Consider the following 25036-nt stretch of genomic DNA (forward strand, 5'->3'; position numbering starts at 1 on the left):
CCAGCTGTACTGATCGTCAACAGCGGGTGTGTTCGGAGAACCGGATCAGCGAGCTCACGGTTAGCGCGATGATTTGGCCTTGGATGTGTCATTTGATCTTGGATGTAGTAAGCGACGTACGAAGAACGGGCCCCTGGTCTTCCTGGTTAATGCTGTCATGCCTGTCTTGTCATGTTTTCATGTTTATTTTGAAAGTCCAGTTTTCATGTGGTTGTGTTTTAATTTACATTTCCTGTGCATCATTATGTTCATCCTAGTCAGCTGTTTCCTTACGTGTCTCCACTTTCCCTGATCACCTCATGTGTGTATTTAAGTGTTTTGTCTCTTACTGTTCATTGTCAGGATGTCTGCCAATTTCCCTCATGTCATCTAGTCACAGTCATAGTTTTACCTTTAGTTATCATAGTCAGTCATGGGTTCATCATAGTTTATCATAGTTATGTTTTTTTTTTTTTTTTACGTGAAGACAAACATTTGATAATGTTGCTGAATGACAGGGACCCGGTATTAAAAAACTGGACGATCCGGATAATTAAAAAGTACTTGATCGAGTCGATGGAGAATCCAGCCCTTAGTGCGGCTGAAGAGGTTCAGAAATACAAGTGTTCTCTGGAAATCTGTATCAAGGACTTGGTGAAGCATGTTGTCGAAAATGCCGACTCACCCTGCTCTTCTGAAAAAGCCGATGCCATCTCCAAATGGCTGTTCAGTAAAGTCTGGCTTCGAATGAAAAAAATTCAAATCCCTGCCGAAAATGTGACATTCCTCAGTAACATGGTCTACAAGTCTCTCATAGAGAAATGAAAAGACCCAGATGTAATTCTGACATTCATGTCATTATACCACAGATACGTTCATGAGGTCATTATTAACAAGAGTTTGAGGCTAATACATTTCCAATGCTGGGGGAAAAAAGCCCAAAGGCGATATAAGGGTGGCGGCTCACAGCAGTTTTTGTTTGCTACATGGATCATTTTAGTTCAGCTGGGTGTCTTTCAAAATGTGTTAATTACATAAATAAAATGTAACTTTCTCTGTAGCACTTCATGGATTTCATTCAACACATGGATTTCAACACACCTTAGTTGTTCACACAAAGCATAAAGGTAAAAAACAATATATACAGTAGCTGTGTCCCAAAACGTCGGCTGCATCCTTCAGAGGCCGCATTTGAAGGCCGATTACGTCACAGCTAGGCGACGAAGGCTGTCCCAATTCGTCGACTCCTTCAAATGTGGCCGACAAATGCGTTCTTCATTTCCCCGAATTTGAAGGATGGGTCGTAGTGATGGGATTTACGGTTCTTTTTAGAGAACCGGCTCTTTCGGTTCGGCTCACTAAAAAGAGCCAGCTCTTTCGGCTCCAAACCAGCTCTTCAAGTTGTTTTGTTGCTTTAATTAATTTGTTATTAAAAATAATATATAATTATGCACAAAAGGAATTACTAATGTAAAAAAAAAGTGGTTTTATTTATATATGTCTATTAGGGGTGCAACGATACACAAAATTCACGGTTCGGTTCGATACTTTGGTGTCACAGTTCGATATTTTTTCGATACAAAAAAAAAGTTCATGCCTTTTTAATTTGTCATTTATTAAAATTATAAATATATATTTTAACTCAAAAGTACAGTTTTTTAATTTAATGTTGCTGAAACAAAAGTAATTAAAAAAATAAATATATCTCAGGGCTCTCAAAATTTCAAAATCCCTGGTAGCCCTTCGGGCAGGGACTCTTCAGTTTTTGGTAGCCCAAAATAAATGTAAGTAGCCCAAATAAAAAAGAGAGCAATTTTTTGATTGATGTTTTGTTTCCTGTTTTGTTTCCTTTACAATATTATACATTAAAGTATAATATTGTAAAGGAAACAAAACATTAATCAAAAAATTGTTGAAAAACAAATTACAACATTGTATAAAAATTACAATCATCAACTCAAATACTTGGTTCTAATTGAACAGAAATTTCTATGAACTTGTAAGAACTGTGTAGGACATGAATCAGTCTGTGTCAGATCCTGAATTTGAAATTTCCACTGAAGTCACGGGTAAGAGACAAGTGGAACCAAGATCTAGGCGATTTGCTTTTTGAAGTTTGCAAAGACTGCTAAATTTTGCCAGTGGTAGTTCACTCTTTGCAACATAGTAGCTGTTCTAAACAGATTTTTCAGGTTCATTTTTAGTATGTTATTTGCAATTGGTGTTTGTTCTGGGAAAGATATTGCAGACTGAGCAATAATGCATTTCTTGCATTTCTCATGGGTTCTAATGGGGGCCTTTCTTAAAATGACTGGTCCCAGTAACAAAGGCGCTTGTCGACACAGAAATCGAGAGAAAACCAACAACACACCCGGCAGAACATTATGTTATTTACACGGGTGCACATAAGTGGTCCGCATGTGCGCATTCGCTGTCAAAACGTATGGGGCGCCGTTTGTAAAGTGAAACATGCTGAAATTAACGGCAACATTTTTCCACATTTAGCTGAAAAACAAGTCATTTTTTACAACATTCACTCATCCAGGCTGGAGAAACTGATCAGGAGGGCTAGCTCTGTGGTCGGCATGAAGCTGGACACTCTGGTGACAGTGGCAGAGAAAAGGACATTAAAGAAACTGATGGACATTATGGACAATGCCAGGCATCCTCTGCACACGGCCATTAACAACCAGAAGAGTCTGTTCAGTGACAGGTTGCTTCTCCCCAAGACAAGAACTAACAGACTTAAAAACTCCTTTGTCCCACACGCCATCAAACTGTTTAACTCCTCTCTGGAGGGGAGAGGGAGGGGAAACAGGAGGACAAAGGAGGGGGGAACAACTAAGCTGTAGTGCCTCTTCACCTCACTGTGCAATACCTTTTGTGCAATACTTTTGTAAATAGTCAACAGTGCAATAGACCTCAATACTTGAAATGTGCAATTCACTTGTATTTTTATTTTTTATTCCTATTTATTCTATTTATCCCCTTCGTATATTTTATTTATATTGTCTCTGTATTATATATGTGTGTGTGTGTGTGTGTGTGTGTGTATATATATATATATAATATTCTGTAACTCTGTAACTTCTGTCGGTGCTGTGCTTTTTGGAAATCGAATTTCCCAGAGGAACCCACCCGAGGGATTAATAAAGTTCTATCTTATCTTATCTTATCTTATCTTAAAATATTTGTAACTTTTCATATTTAAAACAGAATTTTAAATGTTACATCTAAATGTTAAATCTAAATGTTATATTTAAATCTAAATCTAAATGTTAAATCTAAATGCTAAATGTTAAATCTAAATGTTTAGGCTAACATGCAAATTTATTGCAGGGATCAGCGGAAATACCAAAATAAAAGCTTTCCGAAAACCTCCGGTGCAAAAGTGTGCCGGTAGTGGTCAGACACGTTCTCACTCCCAAAGCGTAATAATTTTCGCTAGGTGACAAATTGTCAACATTTTATGCTTTCGGGCAACGGAAAAAGGAGAGCACATGAGAACCGTTTGGACTCAATTCAAATTCAAATTCAAATTCAAATTTTATTTGTCACGTACACAGTCATACACAGTACGATATGTAGTGAAATGCTTGGACAACTGCTCGTGACCTAAAGAAAACAAAAAAGGAAAAGGCTATGAATAAGATAGGAAATAAATATGAAAAATTAAAAAGGGTAAATTTAACTAGGAAGGAATAAAATATAAATTAAGGTTAAAAATGAAATAACTGTACAACACAAATTAGAATGAAGGGTAAATTTAACTGGGAAGAATAAGATAAAATATATAAATTAAAGTTGAAAATAAAATAACTGTACAACAAAATACACAATACACAATATAGAACTATATAAGAATGTATGAAGAAATCTAAATCTAAATAAATATATACACAATAACAGCAGCTGTACAAGTATTAACTGGAAATGAAGAATATAGTGACCAGTGTTGTGCAAAAACAATGTCCAGAAAGTCCAGTGTGTGTGTAAGAACCATATGTGTGGGTCAGTACTGTGTGGTGGTGTGATTGAGAGACCGTATCGCCTGCGGGAAGAAGCTCCTCCTCAGTCTCTCTGTGTTGGTCTTCAGGGAGCGGAATCGCTTTCCTGACCTCAACAGAGAGAACAGTCTGTTGTTGGGATGGCTGAGGTCCTTCACGATCTTCCTGGCCTTGGTCCAGCACCGCCTGCTGTAGATTGAGTGCAGGTCAGGGAGCTCGGAGCGGATGGTGCGCTCAGCTGACCGCACAACCCTCTGTAGAGCTCGTCTGTCCTGCATGGTGCTGTTCCCGAACCAGGTTAAGATGTTTCCCGCCAGGATGCTCTCTATGGTGCACGAGTAAAAGTTCCTGAGCACCTTGGAGGGCAGTTGGAAGTCTCTCAAGCGTCTGAGGTGGTAGAGACGCTGTCGGGCCTTTTTCACCACGGTGTTGATGTGACAGGACCATGACAGGTCCTGCGTGATGTGAACTCCGAGGTATTTGAAGCTGTCCACTCTCTCCACTGGGCACTCGTTGATGACGGGGGTCTGGTAGTTCCTCTCCTGCTTAGTGCTGAAGTCCACTATCAGCTCCTTTGTCTTACTGACGTTTAGAAGGAGGTTGTTCCTCTGGCACCAGTTCTCCAGATTCCTAATCTCCTTCACGTAGGCCGTCTCGTTGTTATCAGAGATCAGGCCCACCACGACGGTGTCGTCAGCAAACTTGATGATGGTGGTGGAGCTGGTAGTGGCCACACAGTCATATGTGTACAGAGAGTACAGCAGGGGGCTCAGAACACACCCCTGGGGGGCTCCAGTGCTGAGAGTGGTGGAGGCTGAGACATGTCCGCCCATCCTTACTGCCTGTGGTCTGCCAGTTAGGAAGTTGGAGATCCACTGACACATAGATGAGCTGAGTCCCAGATGCTCCAGCTTGGTGGTGAGTGTGGAGGGAATTATGGTGTTAAATGCAGAGCTGTAGTCTATGAAGAGCATTTTAACATAATTCCCCCTTCTAGTGTCCAAGTGAGTGAGTGATGTGTGGAGGAGATGAGAGATGGCATCGTCTGTGGAACGATTTGGACGGTAAGCGAACTGTAGTGGGTCCAGTGTGTCTGGTAGTGAAGAAATGATGAAGTCTCTGACCAGGCGTTCAAAGCACTTCATCACTACTGAGGTGAGGGCTACAGGGCGATAGTCATTGAGAGAAGCAGGGTGGGGTTTCTTCGGGACAGGAACAATGATGGACTCTTTGAAGCATGTGGGGATCACCGACTGAGATAAAGAGATGTTGAATATCTCAGTGAACACAGGAGCTAGCTGGTATGCGCAGTCTCTTAGGATACGACCTGGGATGCCGTCTGGTCTTGCTGCTTTCCTGGTGTTTACTCTCTTGAAGGCTCTCCTTACTTCATGCTCGGAGATGACGAGCACGTTTCCGGTGCTGGCAGTATCTTCCTGTCTGCAGCCGTTAGCGCCGCTAACACTAGCATTGTTGGAGACCTTAGCTGCAGCCTCGAAGCGAGCATAGAAAGTGTTCAGCTCGTCTGCCAAAGTCACGGCCGCGTTCGTCATACCGGTTGTTGGTGTTTTATAGTCCGTTATTGTCCTTAGTCCCCGCCACAGGCTCCTAGAGTCACTCTGTTGGAGTTGTGACTCTAGTTTCCTCCCGTAGCGCTGCTTCGCCTCTTTCACCGCCCTCCGCACGTTATATGACGCGGCTTTGTACGGGTCCATGTCCCCCGTCATGAGTCCCGTGTTGTAGGCAGCGGTGCGGGATCTCAGAGCGTCGCGGATGGTTTTATCCACCCACGGCTTCTGGTTGGGAAACGTTGTGATAGTCTTTGTCTCCACGGTATCATCCGCTAGTTTCCCGATGAATCCCACAACCGCTTCCGTAAACACGTTGACGTCATCGTCGGAGCTGTTTCTGAACATGCCCCAGTCTACGTCATCGAGTGCGTCCTGTAACGCGGCCACCGATTGATCCGTCCAGCGCGCGACCTTCCTCTGAACCGGAACTTCCTGTTTCAGCCTTTGTTTGTATTTTGGCATGAGGAAGATGGCGGCGTGATCAGATTTGCCAAACGGGGGGCGGGATTGTGCCTTGTAGCCGTCCTTGACCGTAGTGTAGCAGTGGTCCAGTGTCCTTTCACCCCTGGTGGGGCAGGTGATGTGTTGATAAAAGTTCGGCGCTGCGCGTTTGAGGTTGGCGCTATTAAAGTCCCCCGTCACAATAAGCGCAGCGTCCCGGTGTTGTGTCTGGTGCTGTGTGAGTGCCTCATGCAGCTCGCATAAGGCGGTGACCGTGTCCGCTTGTGGTGGAATATAAACGGCACTTACAATGACCGATGTAAATTCCCGAGGTAGATAAAAAGGACGACACATGATGGACAGTAGTTCCAGATTTGGTGTGCAGGAGCGTGTGAGAGGAACAACGTTCGCACTGTTGCACCAGTTGTTGTTCACCATTAAACACACGCCGCCTCCCCTTGACTTCCCCGAGTCCCGTGTCCTGTCCATGCGGTGAACCGAGAAGAACTCGGCCGGCTGGATGGCGTGGTCCGGCACCGCTGGGTTCAGCCATGTCTCGGTGAAGCAGAGGAGATTGCAGTCCCGAATGTCTCTCTGGAACTTTATCCTGGCCCTGAGGTCGTCAAGCTTGTTCTCCAGTGACTGGACGTTGGCGAGCAGGATGCTAGGCAGAGGTGTGCGGTGTGCACGAGCTCTCAGCCTGTTCCTGACGCCGGCTCGCTTCCCTCTAGGCCGCCGCCGCTTCCCTTTGTTCTCCCTCGAGATCTCACTCGGCCAGCTCGGATCCGGAGTTAAAAACTTCGAATTGTGAGTACATTGTATACCAATAGAAACAAGAGTGTCACTGTCATACCTAATGTACCCAATGGTGATGATTTTGCCGATTTAGAAACGCTGAAAACTAACTTAAAAAACAAAGACAAAGAAAAAGTGGTCGGAGCAGTCGTGACGGCAGCCGACCTCACCGGCGCCATCTTAACATGTTCGTTCGTTTTCTAAAAATCGCTTTGGAAAACACTATTTTACGTCATTTAACTGCTAGTAAAGGTTAGGAATAAGGTTATAGTTAGATAAGGTTAGGTTTAGGGCTGGAACACATGGCTGGAACGTCTATTATGGCGGGACCGTCATTCCACTGGAGACCATGAGAAAGCACGTCCGGCGATTTAGTTGAAAACATTGGAAGATCCGTTTTGTCGGCCATCCAAAGGTTTAGCAGTAGTGCACTCTTAGCAGCTGCAGTCTCCACTTCACAATCGCTGCAGCACATGTCCAGCAAAATCGCTGGACATGCTCGTAGGCAAGAAGTGAAGCAGCACATGGTGGGGAGAAGCGAGGAAGAGAACAGACACAATTTTGCACCGGAGGTTTTCGGGAAGCTTTTATTTTGGTATTTCCGTTGATCCGTACAATACATTTGCATATTAGCCTAAACATTTAGGTTTAACATTTAACATTTAGCATTTAGATTTAACATTTAACATTTAGATTTAACATTTAGATTTAATATTTAACATTTAGATTTAATATTTAACATTTGATGAAAAGTTACAAATATTTTACTAAATGTTGTAAAAAATTACTCGAAAAAAATATTTTTTTGTAAGGTTTTGAGCTAAATGTGGAAAACTGTTGCCGTTATGTTTCACTTTACAAACGGCGTCCCATAGCAACGCGCGTTTGCGTCCATATAAAAAGCACTGTTTTTGTCCGCTAGAGTGGGATTTTCACGGCACATTCCGCACCACATCTCTGTGCGTTCATCATTTGTTTGAAGCCAGCTCACCTCCTGCAACCACTTTTCCGAGAATACGTGCTTCTTTTGTGGTTCGGACTCCTTCTGACATTTGTTTGGAGGTGGAGGAACACCAAAGTAATTGCTTAAAGGAGCTTCTTTAAGAGTTTTAAACAAATGTCTGTCCTCCTCCAGAAAATCTTATGTATGCAAACACGCGTTGCAACTTCATATCTTGTGCGCGTTTTTTGTTTTTTTTTTGACAGCGAATGCGCACCTGCGGACCACTTATGTGCAGCCCTGGTTATATAGCTCGTCATATTGCTGCCACAGAAATTCTTTTGTCCATGAAACCATAAAGCTGCACTTTCTTTTTGCCTTATAGTCTGATTTGTCATAACTTTTCCGTTTTGTGGTAAGCTTTTCTTTGGCTGTCACTTCTTCACCCTGACCTGTCTTATTTGGCTCAGCAGAACTAAAATATATATCCTGCTGCTTTTACACACACACACACATAATGGTCAGCGATTCTCTGCGCGATCAACCTCTCACATGTTTAAGCTTGCTGCGGGAGATTTCACTTGTCATGTTTGCATAGTAAGCTAACGATTGATAAGACGATGTCAGAGGAATTGGTGCGCAAATTATCATCACTCACCAATCAGTACTGTCGCTCTCTATACACAGTTCGCGCGATTGCAAAGTGAAAGCAAAAAACAAGCGCAAATTCAAACGCGATTTCAACATGTCACATATTGACAGTGGCTCACCGATGCCAATGACATAATTACCCAGCTACATTTCCGAAAGAATGCAAAAGCATTGACATATATTTTTCCTTCCTACAATAGCCCGACGGGCAGGGCAGAGATAGATTTTGGTAGCTCGACTGGAAAAATCGCTAGCCCCGGGACGTCGGGCTAGCGATTTTGCAAGCCCTGTATCTGATTGAGGAATCACTCATCTTTGGAAAAGAGAGTTTATTACAGAGAAATGGCTCTTTCCAAAATAAAAGCTATACTATAGCTTCTTCTGGGCTATATTCTCAGCAGCATATTGTAGTGGGTCAGGGCTGTTCGGGGTTCTGTTTGTACAGTTATGTTTTGTTTATGTTGCCATAGTGACGGGTGACGCCCTCTCGCTGCGACGGTGTGTCCTTCCAGGGTCAGAGGGCGCCCTGTGTGTTGTTGTTGTTGTTGCTGTGCGGTTGCCGCGCTGAGCAGTTAGCTAGCGGCAGTGTTCTTCTGCAGATGTCAATAAACGGCTGTGCTCCCTGGCTAGCTCACGGGAAGCAAGACCAAACGACACCTCTGTCTCCTCCTTGTCTGAGCTCGCCACATTGGTGTCAGAAGTGGGATGATGGTGGCACCCCATGTTCCGACCCGAGTGACTTTTCCCCCGCCGGTCGTGACCGGCCGGTGCGCCAAAAGAAGGCACCTGGACATTTGCAGGACTTTGTGTGGGGTAATGGGGTCGTCGGGGACGACTAACCCATGGGTGGGGGCTATGTAGCGGGTCAGGGCTGTTCGGGGTTCTGTTTATACGGTTATGTTTTGTTTATGTTGCCATAGTGACGGGTGACGCCTTCTCGCTGCAACAGTGTGTCCTTCCGGGGTCAGAGGGCGCTCTGTGTGTTGTTGTTGCTGTGCGGTTGCCGCACTGAGCAGTTAGCTAGCGGCAGTGTTCTTCTGCAGATGTCAATAAATGGCTGTGCTCCCTGGCTAGCTCACGGGAAGCAAGACCAAACGACACCTCCGTCTCCACCTTGTCTGAGCTCGCCACAATATTAAACATATCAGGTGCCCATAAGGAGAATCATGTGCTAACGGCTGTCTAAATGACTCGGGTAAAGTTTGTAGCATGCATGCTTGTTGTTTTTGTCTGCTTCCACTTGTCTTTGCACTAGGATGATGTCGGCGTAAATGTGCAGTCATATTCGTTGTGTTCCCACTAGTGCTGTCAGCGTTAATCTCGTTGAAATGACGTTAACGCCACAACACGGCAAATCTCCGTTAACGAGCTACCCCTGATCGCCCTGTGCTGGGGCTAGACAGCCAACACGTTAACGAGCTAACTGCGCTAACACACTAGTTCCCACCCATGTAATTGAGCATTGCGTGGCACATCCAACATACTGTTTTACTTTAGTCCATGACGAGCTTACCTTCAGGGTTATACGTCACATGAAAACCAAAATAATTCCAAACGCCAGATCTGAATGAGGGTGGGGGAGGTTCAATTTGCCATGTTGCAAGGAGAGCTTCTGTCTCACTAGCTTGCCCTGCGCTCTTCCTTCTGACAATGCTGTCTGTGTTGAACGTGGATCTGCGCTCGACAGTGCAGCCTAGGCGGAGTAGTCGAACGCAGATTCACTGAGCGCTCAACACAGACAGCATCGTCAGAAGGAAAGTTGATAAAATAAATTACAAATTTTGTATTGTTCGATACATATGCGCACTGTATCGAACGGTTCAATATCGATACGAGTATCGTTGCACCCCTAACATACAGTGGGGAAAAAAAGTATTTAGTCAGCCACCGATTGTGCAAGTTCCCCCACTTAAAATGATGACAGAGGTCAGTAATTTGCACCAGAGGTACACTTCAACTGTGAGAGACAGAATGTGAAAAAAAAAAAATCGATGAATTCACATGGTAGGATTTGTAAAGAATTTCTTCGTAAATTAGGGTGGAAAATAAGTATTTGGTCACCTCAAACAAGGAAAATCTCTGGCTCTCACAGACCTGTAACGTCTTCTGTAAGACGCTTTTCTGTCCCCCACTCGTTACCTGTATGAATGGCACCTGTTTGAACTCATCATCTGTATAAAAGACACCTGTCCACAGCCTCAAACAGTCAGACTCCAAACTCCGCCATGGCCAAGACCAAAGAGCTTTCGAAGGACACCAGGAAAAGTATTGTAGACCTGCACCAGACTGGGAAGAGTGAATCTACAATAGGCAAGCAGCTTGGTGTGAAAAAATCAACTGTGGGAGCAATCATCAGAAAATGGAAGACATACAAGACCACTGATAATCTCCCTCGATCTGGGGCTCCACGCAAGATCTCATCCCGTGGGGTCAAAATGATCATGAGAACGGTGAGCAAAGATCCCAGAACCACACGGGGGGACCTGGTGAATGACCTGCAGAGAGCTGGGACCAAAGTAACAAAGGTCACCATCAGTAACACACTACAACGGCAGGGAATCAAATCCCGCAGTGCCAGACGTGTTCCGCTGCTGAAGCCAGTGCATGTCCAGGCCCGTCTGAAGTTTGCCAGAGAGCACATGGATGATACAGCAGAGGATTGGGAGAATGTCATGTGGTCAGATGAAACCAAAGTAGAACTTTTTGCTATAAACTCAACTCGTCGTGTTTGGAGGAAGAAGAATACTGGGTTGCATCCCAAGAACACCATACCTACTGTGAAGCATGGGGGTGGAAACATCATGCTATGGGGCTGTTTTTCTGCCAAGGGGACAGGACGACTGATCCGTGTTAAGGACAGAAGGAATGGGGCCATGTATCGTGAGATTTTGAGCCAAAACCTCCTTCCATCAGTGAGAACTTTGAAGATGAAACGAGGCTGGGTCTTCCAACATGACAATGATCCAAAACACACCGCCCGGGCAACAAAGGAGTGGCTCCGTAAGAAGCATTTGAAAGTCCTGGAGTGGCCTAGCCAGTCTCCAGACCTCAACCCCATAGAAAATCTGTGGCGGGAGTTGAAAGTCTGTGTTGCTTGGCGACAGCCCCAAAACATTACTGCTCTCGAGAAGATCTGCATGGAGGAATGGGCCAAAATACCAGCTACTGTGTGTGCAAACCTGGTAAAGACCTATAGTAAACGTTTGACCTCTGTTATTGCCAACAAAGGTTATGTTACAAAGTATTGAGTTGTATTTTTGTTATTGACCAAATACTTATTTTCCACCCTGATTTACGAATAAATTCTTTACAAATCCTACCATGTGGATTCATGGATTTTTTTTTCACATTCTGTCTCTCACAGTTGAAGTGTACCTCTGGTGCAAATTACTGACCTCTGTCATCATTTTAGGTGGGGGAACTTGCACAATCGGTGGCTGACTAAATACTTTTTTGCCCCACTGTACATATACATATATACACATATACATTGCAAAAAGGGTGTAGCTCTTGCAGTATACAGTGTGTTAGATGGAGGAGTTGTAGAGGGAGATGGCCACAGGCAGGAATGATTTCCTGTGTCGTTCAGTGGCGCTTTTTGGTAATCTCAGTCTCTCGCTGAACGTGCTCCTGTGACTGACCAGCATGTCATGGAGTGGGTGGGAGGGATTATCCAACACTGTCTTTATCTTGGACAACATCCGCCTCTCCGACACCACCTTAAGGGAGTCCAGCTCCATCCCCACAACATTACTGGCCTTATGGATCAGTTTATTGAGATGTCAAATGTAACAAATATGCGATTTAACCCTCCTCTGTTAGTTAGTGAACTGGACTTGAAAATGGCAGGGCTTGTGGTGTCTGTCTTCAGTGAACTCAAGCTTTCTGGCTTTACATGATGTGGACCAGTGACTGAGCCCACCAAGGACTCCAAAACAATGATTCCTTTGACATGAATCGTTTGAGTGAAACTAGGAAAACTATAAAATCCAAAATTAGGGACTTCTTTATGAAAATAACAGAAGACCAGTGGCGTGCACTGAAAACAGGGTGCGCTCAGATGAAAACGCCAAGCAGGCACTTGGCAGGTTTACATCAGAGTTGTTTCACATCACCATAACTGAAGTCATGCCAATGATTAGGCACTGTGAGGGTGGTGTCTACCAAGGGGAGACAATTTTACAGGGAGTCGGGGAAAAATGGAAGCACTGTGCGTGCTGGCCCCATTCGTGCACCCAGCAACTGAATCAGGAGGATCCACAGTCAGCTGGTCTGGAATCAGTTTCAGAAGTAGCAGAGGGGCCAAAAAGTGGACCAGTGGCTGAGCCCAACGAGGACTCAAAAAAAGAGTGACTCCTCTCTGGAGTGTGAGGTGTGTGAGGCTGAGCCCACTGCCCCTTCTGGTGATGTGACTGTGGAACCTCCACTGTTGGAACAACAGCGGCTCGTTAAAGAGCTCATAAACGCTGTGATTATACGCGCCTCAAGAGAGGCAAAGGTGCCGCCGTCTAATGAGAAGCAACAGCAACTCTTCATATCTTTAATATAAAAATTTAATAGGTCTTGATGAGGCCATTTACCGAGAGCTCCGCGACAGAACATTCTGTGAAGACAAACATTTGATAATGTTACTAAATGACAGTGACCCGGTATTGCAAAACTTGACGATCCAGATAATTAAAAAGTACTTGATCGAGTCGATGGAGAATCCAGCCCTTAGTGCAGCTGAAGAGGTTCAAAAATACAGATCTTCTGTGGAAATCTGTATCGAGGACTTGGTGAAGCATGTTGTCGAAAATGCCGACTCACCCTGCTCTTCTGAAAAAGCCGATGCCATTGCCAAACGGCTGTTCAGTAAAGTCTGGCTTCGAATGAAAAAAATTCAAATCCCTGCTGAAAATGTGACATTTTCATCATCATATCTCCACCACTGTGCTTGACAGTTGGCTTGTGTAGCTACTAACAATGGGGTGAATAATTTAGACTGGCTTCTGCCTTAAGTCTAATTGTTGAATGTTAACATTAATAATAATAATGGATTGGATTTATATAGCGCTTTTCAAGGCACCCAAAGCACTTTACAATGCCACTATTCATTCACTCTCACATTCACACACTGGTGGAGGCAAGCTACGGTTGTAGCCACAGCTGCCCTGAGGCTGCCCCTCGCTTCTGTCAACACTGTCAACGCCTCTGGCCTCGCCTCTGGCCAACACCAGTAGCCAGTAGGGTAAAAATATAAAAAGGCTACGAGGACAGCTGCTCTTCGAAGGATTTGGGTTTGGAGTCAGGTGAGGAGCGTGAGCTCCAAGAGCTGGTTCTGACCCAAACTTCCCTCGTCAGCGAGTTAAAAAGCCGGTTGAAGATGTTCTGTCTTGTTTTCCGCTCTTCCTGAGGAATAAGTCTCTAAACTAGCGGGGCATGTGGAAACACAGACCCAACAATCATACATAGTCATAATGTTTCCACTATTAAACCTCTAATGTTGTTTCATAACTGTCACCAATAGTCCTTAATCATCACTTTCAGAGCCTTGCAGTGTGCAGGTTACAGTGATGGTCTGTGCGAGAATCATCAGGCAACGCATACAAGCATCTGCACACGAAATGTATTTTAAAAATATGTTTTTTTATTACTAAGCAGTTTTTTGTACAGTGACGTAATAACGTTTCTGAGATGCATGGAGTTTCAGCAACAAAGGCATTCTAGTGGGACTCTGGTGTAACAGTGACTCCAATGTAGCTCGGAAATGTGGCACTCCAGACGTCCAGAAACATGCGAATGTACACTCATCAGACATGTTGCTGTATGAAAATCTGATCAGTAACCTAAAAATGTTCGGTAACTCAGTACTGATGTTTTGAATAACTACCTGCCGCCTGTTTATTCTCACACAGACCTTCACTGCAGCCTGGATAAAGCGAAGGTTTTTAGAAAGTGATGATTTGGGACTATCGGTGAGAATTATGAAATGACAGGAAATGTTTAATCAAGGAAACAGGATGAATGAACGAACCACAAAAAGAAGAGTTTATCATCAAACTACATCTTGACATTTGCAACTTGACCTACTAACTTTGTGATATAAAGACAATGCATGCAATGTAAGAACTTTGTAGAACAATGGGTGTTTTGTTTGAGCTTGTTATCAGATAAGCAAACTGATAATGAGTCCCTGAAACTTCCTGTTATCTCATGGTACAGAAAAACTCACTCTATTAACCAACTTTGGGGTTGTTGATTGTTTTTCCACTTTCTTTAGAAGTGCATTGAATATGCAGATGAGAAAGCGACTTAAAGCGGGGTGATCGGACACTTGCTTCAGACATCTTCTGAAACATCAGGATCATCAGGTCTACAGTGAAATCAACATCACTGTCAGTGAGACATGTCAATGTATATGTGTATATATGTATATGTATGTGTGTGTGTATATATATATTGTGCTATTTCTTACTTAGTGTATTGTTCTGTCTTTGTTACTGTTTGTACTGGAGCACTGTAACCAAAATAATTTCCCCAAAGGGATCAATAAAGTATTCGCATTCTGATTCTAAGTGAAACTAATAAATGTAAAAAAAAATGCAGAGATGGAGGCCAATTTATTGAGACTATACAATACAATACAACTTTATTTATATAACAGATTTAAAGAACCAGCGGTACACCAAAGTGCTTTACAATAGAAACAGGAAAATTAAGACATGATTAAATAGGCTTGTTGGGGCCTGGAGCCTGGGGCTCGCTCGGCCACTTCGGGGGTGGGGTGCCCTCGGCCTGGGGCTCGGTCACTCTGGCACAGCTGGCTGCCGGCGATCTGATACCGTCGTGTTGGTGTTGTTCCCAGATCACCATATTAAATGTTGTTCCAGGATCAACATTGCAAGTGACCAATCAGAATGTTGTGACGTCATACTTTTTGACATCTAAAATTAAGCTCTCTCTCTCTCTGGCTGTGAGCTGAAAAGGGAACATAAGAACAGATATAGCTAAAAGATAAAGTACACAGATAAAAAATTGAGCCCAATATAAAATAGGGACACTAACCAGATGGAAAGCTAGGTTAAATAAGTATTGTATTGTATTGTATCTTTATTTATTTCAGACATAATAAAACAAACAACCAAAAAACAAAAAAAAACAATATATACTCGTCTACATGTACTTTCGTTTACGGATACGAATATATGTGTAGATATACACACACACACACGTATTTGTACAGACAAGCAAAAAAGAAATATAATAAAATAAAACACATTCGTCTAACATGAAATAACAATTGTTTGGTCTGAAAAGGAGTAGGAAGAAGTATACACATACTTATTAACTCCTACCCCTGCTCAACATCTTATTAATCCCACATATTTACCTAATTCTCCTCATCACATATTCTATTTTCATTTGTGTCGGGAATGTACCAGTTTGTATGGACAAATTGCAGATATGTGTTAAGGGTTTAGAAATGCCCTCTATCACTTTTTTGACTATTTCCATATCTATATCATCAGAGTCTGTAGAGTTTTTTGTTTGTAATTTCCCAACAATATCAATGATTTCCTTTTCTTCTACTGCCGTTAAGAACATTGAATGAGGATTGCGATCAATGAATCTGGTTTCTTTCTCTACCGAATCTGTCATATCAGGAATTGTTTCAGCCAAATTTGGCCCAACACTTACAAAGAATTTGTTGAAGTCATTTACCACATCGCTCAGATTAGTAATATTTCTATCATTATTTGTGAAATACGAAGGATAGTCTGACTGTCCAGAGCCCTTTTTAATAATGGTATTTAATGTTTTCCAAATCCCTTTAGTATTATTTTTATTCATAATCAATAATTTCTCATAGTATTCCTTTTTACATAACCTCAAAATACTCGTTAATTTGTTTTTATATTTCTTATATTTATTTTCAGCTTTTATACTTCGGTTCATTATAAATTCTCTGTATAAGGTATTTTTCTTCTTATATGCATTTTGCAATCCTTTTGTAATCCATGGGCATTCTGCATATTTTTGTTTTTTACTGTATTTCCTTACTGGGCAACGGCTATTATATAACATTTTAAATTTTCCTAAAAAAATCTCATAAGCTTTATCAATATTTTTTTCCCTATACAGCGTCTCCCATTCTTGCTTGAGCAAATCATTTTTAAATGCATTTATTGACTCTTCTGTTCTCATTCGTTTGTATTTTACTATATTTTCCTGTGTAACCTTCCTATAGTTTTTATTATACACTATAAAAACAGGTAGGTGATCACTGATATCATTTATTAAAAGACCACTTATGGATCTATTTTCTATTTCATTTGTAAATATATTGTCTATTAAGGTTGCCGATTGTGCTGTGATCCTGCTGGGTTTAGTGATCATTGGACAAAGTCCCAAGCTATACATGTATTAATAAACTCCTCTGTCATTTTCTGTTTGCTTGGATTTAATAAATCTATGTTAAAATCCCCACAAATGAACATGACTTTTTGGTTTGTCCTGGTGAATGTTTTATCTACCCACTCCTTAAAAATTTCAGTATTTGAACCTGGTGTTCTATATATACAGCTTACAAGTGAGTCTTTAAACAGGATTTAAAAGATAAAATGGAGTCTGACGCATGGATAGCGATGGGAAAGTTGTTCCACAGGTTAGGTGCAGCCAGGACAAAAGCACGGTCATCCCTAGATTTAAGTCCAGATCTAGGCTGAGCCAAGAGTAATCGGGCTGAAGACCTGAGGGCTGCCCAGGGACATATGGACTAAGGAGATCAACAAGATAGCTAAGGGCTAATTTATTTCTAATTTTAAAGGTGAGCAACAATATTTTAAATTCAATACGATATTTTATGGGTAACCAATGCAAATCAGCATGACCGGGGGTGATAGATATCACATGATTTCATTGTTTGCATGGAGCTATATGCAGTTATATGCAAATAGACTCAAAATGTATTTTTCTCACTCATTAACAAAGACTGATTAAAAGTTTAGGTTGCAAAACTAAAGTTCAGAAAACAGTACAATATGATTGAATCTGATCTGTCTGAACAGCAAGGCTTAACACACGTAGTTTAATAGTACAATGAAAAAAGTTATAGACAAAGAACATGTACAGTACCCACCTGGTGATTCAGGGTCAGGTCCCACACTTAGATTGTCCTGTATTTAAAACAAAGAAGGTAAAGTTAAGGAAGAAAATAAAATGCACAGGTGTTCTTGTTTTACTGCATACACTTAAAATGGAAATTAATAATGTTATAAAGGTAAATCAGTCTGCAAAAAAAAGAAAGAAAGAAATCAACACAAAGACAGTGACCTGCAAGCACAAACTCATCCTTTCTTTTTAATGTCAGCTTGTCCTTTAAAACATCTCTAGATGGTGTGTTTATTGAAATGACAGATGAGTAAATGGGCATAAAAATGCATATCAGATGGACATGAGAACAGGACAAGAAAGTGAAATTATTCTACATTATTGTGTACATTTCTTTCGTTTTAAAGGTCACGATGATTATATTTGCCACATGTTTTGTTTACTTTTGCAAATAATCTGAACGACCCTCAGTACCTACAACTGACAGGTTACCAACATCAGGACCTTTGTTGATTCATTAAACAATGAGCTAAAGCTAGAGGTGACTTCAGGCTTTCGTGCTGACTTAAACACACCTTTGCTGATTAGTAATCACAGACATCTACAATAGCTCTGTTCTAGGATGCCCTCTGGACCCAGTGGAGGTGGTGAGTGACAGGAGAATGGTGGCTAAGCTGTCATCCCTGTTGGACAACATCTCCCACTGAGCAGCTCCTTCAGTGGCAGGCTGCAGCACCCACGATGTGGGTCTTTCCAGGTCTTTCGCAGGTCTTTCCTCCCCACTGCTGTCAGACTCCACAACAAAGACTTCAACTGATCAAACACACACATCCACACATGTGCAATAGCAATAACACTAAGTGCAATACTCTTTCTGGCATTGTTGTATTATACTCATATTGTATATAGCATTCACATCAGTGTGAATGTGTATGAATGTTAGACAGTGAGCACTTAACAACTTAGAAAAAAACGTGCTTGTGTGATTGCGTGAATGAATTAGTTGTATAAAGCGCTTTGAGTGCTCAGAGTAGAAAAGCGCTACAGTATATAAGAACCAGTCCATTTACATCAGCCAGGTTTGCAGTCACTATCTATGCAAATGAGAGATCACCTCTGAGGTTACTATACCACCAGCCTCACTGGAGGCAGACAGGTGGGGGTGGGGTATAGTTAGTGTCTGTTTATTAGAGATTATTATTGAAGTGCTGCCTGTCGCAAAGCTATGTATTCCTCACTGAAGAGTCCTTTTGTTGCACAGGCTTTGAATAAAAATGTTCTGCAACTCATAAAATACAAGTCAAAGAGTGAAAGGAAGGTAATGTTACAGCCTACCTTTGGCTTATTTGGGGGGCTTCAGCTTGGACTTTGTGCAGGACAGGTGCAGTGACTGCAGGCCCAAATATGTTGGTGGTTGGTCCACCTGGAGATATGGGTCTCTGTGGTTGAGCAGCAGGCTCAGGTTCACCAGATATTCCACTACTCTTTCCACCTACAAAAGATTAACCAACATATCTTATAGTGACACGATCTTCTAAAATAATACAGCAATGGTAGAAAACAAAATGTTAAAATTGCATGCCAAACCATGCTACCCTTGTAAATGTGAAGTACAAGCATACTTTAACAGCTATAAATAAGTGGCAAATCATCTTACCTTTGTTAATAAGACCTAGAAACATACTCTGGTACCGAAGAGTGATGAAATGGACACAGAGATTACCGTCAGACGTAGCACCTACGCAGTTTAGTATCACGTACTGTGTGCACTTGCTAAATGGCAAGAATGTTCTGACCATTTCAGAGAAAAAATATTTATGACTATCAGGGCAATCAAGTACCATGAACTGTAAATATACTCAGCTGTACCAGAGTAATATGTGCAGGCACAGAGAACAGCCAACATGTTTACAGTGGAATTATAACATTGCAGTAATAGTTTTCACACTCTGAACATGGATTTGCAGAGACAGACAAGCTAAAGCATCAGCTGCCAGCAGGTTAATCTCACCTGGAGGACTGGAGCGTCTTGGTGCACTCTGGGGTTCCTACAGCTACACCCTACAGATGAACATACAAGTTAAATCTTTAATTCGTTGGTTGCTCTGCCTCTTTCTTTGATCCGGAAAAGCAAAGTGCATGCTGACATTTGGATACTGTGCAGACAACACAACAAGGATTCCATCTATCAAGCAGAAGAACACTCGCTGGCCTGAAACAGAACTTTTTTATGTGATGCAACTCTGCAGGTATTTGTTAGAGCATCAGATCTCAGCCCACCACGGAGCCTGCGCCCTGTGCCAAACCAAACCTCCTGACTTTATTAGGCAAAAATTTAGATAGAACAAACAAACACACGAATATCCCTTTCCCTTTGAATTTTTATTACCAATGAAAAAATGTGATTAAAAATATGATTAACTGCTGTAAAGAATTATTTGTGGAAAGGTTGTCATTACTAACAATGGTGCACTTTCGCTACAACAACTCAACTTGTCACCTGGACCACAAAAGCCGTCATTAGTGAAAATATTTTATCACTGAACCCAATTAGATCTTCTTCTTCGGCTTCTCACCAGAGCGGATCATCTGCCTCATCTCACCCTATCCTTAGTGTCCTCTTTGTCACACTACGTCCATGAATCTTCTTAGCAGTCTTCCACTTTTCCTCTTGCCTGGAAAGTCCATATTCAACATCATCTCCGCATCGCCTCTTGATTAACTTTTATTAACTAACTGCTCGACCTGTTAGTTAATATGTTTGAATGAATGTTTGATTGAATGTTTAAACTCATCTACATTCACTGCTTCTGCTTCTTCATCTTTCAGCCTGTCACACTCATTCAAACACATCTATTTTGGGTTGCTTCCTCTTCCCTCCAGAGCATGCCACCACCTCTCCAGTCTCTCTTCCACCTACTCCCTACTCTTACTACAGATCACAATGTCGTCTGCAAACATCAGCGACTCCTGTATGACCTCATCAGCTACATTGCCTATCACCATCACAAGAAGGGGCTGTCACATCTGTCACTTCTACACCTCATTGGTGTTTCACTGCCCTCAAACATGTACTGCACCATCCTCACATACTGTTCTTCCTTGTCACACTTGACTTCTTCATACAGCACCACAGATCGACTCTTGGGACCCTATCACATGATTTCTCTAGATCCACAAAGACAGAGCGCAACTCCTACTGACCTTCTCTGTACTTCTGCATTAATACTCTTAAAGCAAACATCATGTGTGTAGTGCCTTTATCATGAAACGAAGACATACTACTGGTCACTGATCATCACCTGTCGTGTTACCTTAAGTTCCCATAACTTCATCAGCATCAGCCTTCTGTAGTTTCTACAGCTCTGCACATCACCCATAATGGCTGCTGTATTTCTGTAGGTTTCTGTAAATGCAGCTAGTTTTGCACTGAGTTATCACTCACTTCTAAACTGATGATGTCTCTTAAACCATAAAACTTAGCATTTTATATCAGTGTTTGCATCTTCTGGATATCTCCTTCCCCTACTCCTTGTAGTTTAAGTGCCACAGTTACTCCATTGCTTTTCTAATAAAGGTGCAAAAGTGTGCAAACAGAATGAACAAAACATCAGATTTTTCTCTGTCAGAAAAAAGCCAGCAGTTGCACTTTTAATTTATTTATTTGTGTGATTTGAGCTGTGTGCAAACAGGCCTACCAGGTAGCTTCTCTGCAGGCCTCAATCTGTGCGGGTTAGATGATGATATATACAAATGCATGGTCCTGGAGTATGACTGGCGGGAGCTCTTTCACTAAAGTAAAACTTCACTATTATTTCTATAATAGAAATAATGAATATAAAGTTTACAGCATCTTGTCACTGGAAGTTGTTTGCACTGTTTATATATTTATATTATTTACTGTAGGTATTGGTGAAAAAAGCTTTATGTTGTGAAAAACTGATATCTGAAAATTAGAATTGTTGTGCCTAATTTTCTTGATCTTTTTTACATATATTCCTTTTGAAAATACTGAAATTTGTATTTCTATTACAGCGAATTGGGCACAGAGGGAACTGTAACGATGGAGTTCACTTTGAGGCCCTTCCTCCGGCTGCCACCAGGGGTCGCCTGCTTCCAGCTGAACTCAGCCACAAACACTGCCCGTCCGGGGTTTCGGTCCTCTTTCGGAATAATGCGGGAGTTAATCTACTACTAATACAAAAGTTTCATGTCTCATCTCAGTTTTTAGACGGGGGGATAATTAGTCTGTTAGATCCAGTGTGTTCCTGTCATTTCCAGCGTAATTACACCAAACACACAGGCTGTTTCTACCTGCAGGAAGATGCGTCAAGGTGGCCGCAGTTAGCAGAACACGACCGGAAGTGAGCATCTCGGAAAATCTAAACTTGTATAAATTGGTTTTACAAGAACAAAAAGTGTTAAATGAGTAGCTGGACCAGGCAAGCCTTAAGGAAATTGTAGCTTTATCATCCTAGAACCACGTTTCACCTCCGGAACTCTCTTTTTGTTACATACATATTATATTTAATTTGTCACTGTCATACTATTGACTTAAACTGGCTATAGCTTATTTATTTCATTATGTGTCATTATTTGGAAATATAATGAAAATAAACAAATACGTTATTTTCAAGAAGTGTATAAATGATCTGGCATATGACAAAAACACATGTATAGTCTAGCTGTTGGCATGATGACATTGTTTATATCATTTAGATTATTTCTTTATCTTGTCAAGGTCCATGTCATCATTATAAATTGTTTAAGCAGTACATTATTTTATGTTATTTTATTTTATGTTAAAGTTTTTTGTGCTTTTATTTTGAAGGTCAAGTTTGTTAAAAGTGGCGCTGGTTTTCCTTTTTGGGGAGAAAAAAAGGAGAAAACACCTGTAAACACGCAGCAAGAATGGTCTTTATTGAAAGTCATGTTACATGGGATGGACTTCAGATACACACGGTTAAAGGAAAGCTCAGAAGAACGGCGGCCAATTCCCTTTTTGGAGCATGCGACCAACGAGGTCTTTATTGATTTATCGTGTTTTGTTGTTTATTTTAGATGACACATTTGGCGTTTTTTTTTTTTTTTTTTTTGCTGGTTTGTCGATAGCAGCTCGTGAAACGCAAATCTGCCACACGTCTGTTCGACCAAATCCAGTTAATCTGGAACACCGGAAACCCATTTGCGTCTGTCTGTGCTTCGAGGGAATTATATATAGATAGGGGAGAGCGGGGTAAGTTGTCACACTCTTCACACTGACTAACTTTTACTGAGCACCATACATCACAACGTAATAAATGTTTCACCAAATGAAAGACGGAAGTCTCGGGCACATATGATGTATTGATTACATTTTCATATCTTATCTCATTACGGAGTTGTAGACTGTTGAAAGGAGAATGTGCACTTGTGACAATTTGCCCCATCGGCAGGTAAGTTGTCACACTAGATTATCTTAAAATATGAACACAAATACTTAATTATGATTATTGATTTTAATTGTTAAATTCAAACCAAAACTGGAAATTTGAACAATTATGCCAAGAGAATTTGGAAAAAAACAATTATTTCAATCCAATACACATTTTAATCAAAACATTAAGTAGAAAGAAAACTTTAGTTTGAACTTTAAACTCAAATGTTCTCTGGCTTGCACATAAATCCATCATAACTGAATGGAATGCTGCAAATAACTTGCTTTACTTAACATGTTTATACTCTGAACAAAACAGATGCCTTATTTCTGATTAATCAGACTCAACTTCATAGTCACAATTCTGGCACACATAAATTGCCTGGCCTGAGGTGCAAGCATCATGGGCCCATTTGTTGCATTTTACGCATTTTACCCAGGTCTCTTTTGGACGACTGTTTGAAAATGGCTCCACACAGACAAGGCAGAAGCACTCTTCATCATCTGATGATGACTCTTGAATTATTTTTCTTCTTTTAGCTGCGTTGTTCTTCATAGGTCCAGATGTTTTCCCCCCTCACGTCCCTCTCTTTTGAAACAGCTTTTTGCTAGATTCAGCCTTATTCTTTTCTTTTTCTAGTTGCTGCTTCACTGGCGTGTCGGTTAGAATTGCTGATTTGCGTCGTTTTCTTCCTTTGCTGGATGGTTTTCGGCGGCCAGCTTTTGGATATGGCTGGATGTCCTCTGGAGTTGGTAGTCCGCTGTCAGTAATTTCAGTGCGGTAATTTATGTCAAAATCCTTTGCTGTACTTGTGATTGATTTGTTCTGCATCTTTACCTGCCTGACTGCCTTTAACATAATGTCAGGTGGTGTTCTGCCACGCTCTGTCTTTCGTTGATAATTTCGAACCATCTTACTTTCTTCCTTCCTTCCTTAATTCCTGCCTCTCCTTCCTTTCTTCAAAAACCTTATTACAAATGAATTACAATATCACAATTTTTTGGAGCATTTATTTGTACTGGGGCAAGTTGTCACATGTGACGACTTGCCCCAAAGTTAATGAGACAACTTGCCCCAAACTGACATTTATGCTAATTTTGGCTAAATGTCAGGGTTAGCTCAACATAGCACATCAGCTGAAGTATCAAAAGACACGTTAATGTCTCCTCTATTTTGTGTAAAATAATAATCTGTAACATCTATACCTAACAAAGTTGTACTGAAGAAAATTTAAAGTGATTTATTTTTCCTTTTAGGTCAAAAAAATAAAAAAGATGTGCTCACCTCAGATTAGAGCAGTCTTGACCACATGTGAACAGGAGGTTGACTATAGAAGAAGAAGTCACACAAAGTGGCTATTTCATTTTTGAGATAGAGCCTCTAGTGTTGGAGTTATGAACAGTGTGACAACTTACCCGTGTGACAACTTACCCCGCTCTCCCCTACGCATAAAATCTGATAAACCTCTTTAAAAGTTTCTTGATTTCCCCCATAAATAAGTTTGTAAAAGGACATTTTTCTTTACTCTGGAAATTCTTTCCCAAAACATTTCAATTCAGGATTCTTTGAGTGTCATTGCTCTCCTAAAAGGTCTCTGAAGGTCTGGCCTGCGACCCATTTTAACCTCAGGGTGCAACCGACTAATAAAGGTAGGTTTAATGTGTGGAATCTCCCAGGAATGCAGACTTCTTTTCAATTATTTGGATCTAATGCATTTGAGGTATGTTTGTACCACAGATTGTTGACCATTACTCTGAGCTTTAGGCAAAATATGCAATTTTTAAAATAGACCGTATACATAAAAGGGAAATTTTTAAAATTTAATAGACAGAACACCCAAATCAAAATATGCACAAAAGTTAAGGGGGGAAACAGCCTGGTGTCTTATTTGCTACAGGGACAGAACACTTGGTCCATTGCGAACTGCGCTACACTCTAGTGCACTGAAAACCTCCAGTATACCCTCTATCCTGTATGAAGTAGGCTGGCTCAGCAGGCTGCAGCATCAAGTATATTCTGACCTGCAGAGGGAAATGCAAAATGTGACCAAGTATTCTGCTGAATCTTAACTGAGCAGCAAAAGAATATCTACTATAAACGCATTGCTTTTAATCGAAACCTTCTTAAATCTGGGCAATAGGA

General features: G+C 41.5%; 1 protein-coding gene and 2 long non-coding RNA genes across 3 annotated transcripts in view; 1 reads left to right on the top strand and 2 right to left on the bottom strand.

Moving 5' to 3' along the window:
* Nucleotides 1-14985: 14985 nt before the first annotated feature.
* On the bottom strand, nucleotides 14986-18519 carry LOC146666677 (uncharacterized). Its single transcript, XR_014912795.1, has 3 exons — nucleotides 18053-18519; nucleotides 17506-17542; nucleotides 14986-15344 (listed from the first exon to the last, which is right to left on the bottom strand). It is a non-coding gene; the product is annotated as an uncharacterized LOC146666677 (long non-coding RNA).
* Nucleotides 18520-18523: 4 nt separating this feature from the next.
* Nucleotides 18524-24341, bottom strand: LOC146666678 (uncharacterized). The gene is made up of 3 exons (XR_014912796.1): nucleotides 24179-24341; nucleotides 19489-19538; nucleotides 18524-18969 (listed from the first exon to the last, which is right to left on the bottom strand). It is a non-coding gene; the product is annotated as an uncharacterized LOC146666678 (long non-coding RNA).
* The window catches only part of kiaa1549la (KIAA1549-like a), a 120996-nt gene continuing 118348 nt past the window's right edge, over nucleotides 22389-25036 (top strand). Inside the window, exon 1 of the mRNA XM_085414807.1 lies at nucleotides 22389-22713. The gene's annotated coding sequence lies outside the window, so the exon portion shown is untranslated. The remainder of the gene's footprint in view (nucleotides 22714-25036) is intronic.

The sequence above is a fragment of the Rhamphochromis longiceps genome, linkage group LG7 (assembly GCF_057381845.1).
Source record: "Rhamphochromis longiceps isolate RC_006_pf linkage group LG7, R_longiceps_female_GT1.1, whole genome shotgun sequence".
NCBI classification, from domain to species: domain Eukaryota; kingdom Metazoa; phylum Chordata; class Actinopteri; order Cichliformes; family Cichlidae; genus Rhamphochromis; species Rhamphochromis longiceps.